At 38.3% G+C, this 1,725-nt stretch overlaps 1 non-coding gene across 1 annotated transcript; it reads left to right on the top strand.

Moving 5' to 3' along the window:
• Nucleotides 1-622: 622 nt before the first annotated feature.
• Nucleotides 623-789, top strand: LOC130021454 (U1 spliceosomal RNA). The gene has a single exon (XR_008792160.1). It is a non-coding gene; the product is annotated as a U1 spliceosomal RNA (small nuclear RNA).
• The last annotated feature ends 936 nt before the right edge of the window (nt 790-1,725 follow it).

Here is a 1,725-nt window from a genome sequence, read left to right as displayed (position 1 = left end):
GCAAGTGAAGTAATACCTTATTGAGTGTTGGAAAAAAATAACTTCCTAAATTCACTCAAGAGTACTGAAAGCTGAGAAAATAAAGATAAATTCCAAAGAACAATCAAAGGCCTAATTACAAATTTGACTGTGACATCCGTGAATGTTGGCCAGTAATTTATAACAGAACAAAAGAAAAGAGGAAGAAGAGGAAAAAACTGAACAGAAAGATTGAGACAAAGATATATTGTTAAATAAGCACTAAATGATAAAAAAATATTAAAATTATCATTTTTAGAGGTAGTTGAAAGCACAAGCCAAAAAAAAATATTTGAAGAAAATTCTAAGGACTTCAAAATCAGTGAATCCACAAGTTTTGTAGGCATAAATGTGGGTTAAAATGTTTGAGACTATACTTACCTGGCTGGAGCGATAGCACAGCGGGTAGGGCGTTCGCCTTACAAGCGGCCAACATGGCCGACCCGAGTTCGATTCCTCCGCCCCTCTCGGAGAGCCCGGCAAGCTACCGAGAGTATTCGATATGCCAGACACAGTAACAACAAAGTCTCCAATGGAGACGTTACTGGGCCCGCTCGAGCAAATCGACGATCAACGGGAGGGCTTTTACCTTTACCTTTACCTTATACTTACCTGGCACCTGGCAGGCAGAAACCATGATCACAAAGGTGATTTTCCAAGGATGAGGCTTATACATTGCACCTTGATGTGCTAACCCCTCAATTTCCCCAAATATAAAAAAATTCAACTGTATAATTTGTGGTTGGGGGACTATATCCATGCTCTCCCCTGAAGGAAGGGAGTGTGGCATCTCATTATGGTAATGTTCTTATTTAATTAAATTAATTAGGGAATTTTATATTTTGTGTTTATTCATTGTTTTATAGTTTGTGTTTATTCATTCTTGTAAGTTTACTTAATAGCCAACAGCCTCCTACTGAAACGCTTGGGGCCAGAGCTATAATACACTGGGTCAGGCGATTTCTTGCCTTGCTTGCAACTGATTTGGGTTTGATCCCCAGCATCCATCTGATCCCCTGAGCAATGGCCAGGATTGATTCTTGAGCACAGAGTCAGGACTATGTCAGGACATGTGACTGTGTCCCAAAAACAAAAATAAAAACAAATTTAAAAAATAGTGGTCCTAAATTGACATAGGTATCAGCTCCAAATAAGAGAGTTCAATTGCAAATGATAAAAAATATATATTTACATTAAAGTAACTGCATGCTTACATAATATTAGGACTTTTCCTCTCCTTTTCCTTCCCCATGAAATGATTTTTTTGTCTAGCACAAAGGATGCTTGCATCACCCACATTAAAAAGTATGCAGATGCTTGCTTGTCAAGTCCGCATTCTCCCTTGAACACATATCTTGTTTCTTGTCTATATGTTTCTTTGCTTAACTGTCTTCGACTCTGGAGAGTCTCTCAAATGTGTGTGTCTCCCATTCTCACGCCTCATATCTTCCTAAATAAGTTTCAAAAACTTTCTTACTTTACCTCCTCCCCCCCAAAAAAAAATGCTTGCGGAGACAAGAAGATATGCTCAATCTCATTGAGCAAGCAGTGGATTTAAAGACAGTTCTGATCCTGATATTATGTATGCCCTGTAGGTCCTTCTGGAACCCAAGGGGGTAAAAAAGTCTTTCAAAAATAATTTACGTATTGACGTCAGCAAGTCCCAAGTAAAACAATTAAGTGCTTTCAACTCATTTTATTGCAAAC

Source organism: Sorex fumeus, unplaced genomic scaffold (assembly GCF_029834395.1).
Source record: "Sorex fumeus unplaced genomic scaffold, SorFum_2.1 ptg000015l, whole genome shotgun sequence".
NCBI lineage: Eukaryota > Metazoa > Chordata > Mammalia > Eulipotyphla > Soricidae > Sorex > Sorex fumeus.
Note: the sequence above shows the minus strand (reverse complement) of the source record. Positions and strands in the feature narration are given on the sequence as shown.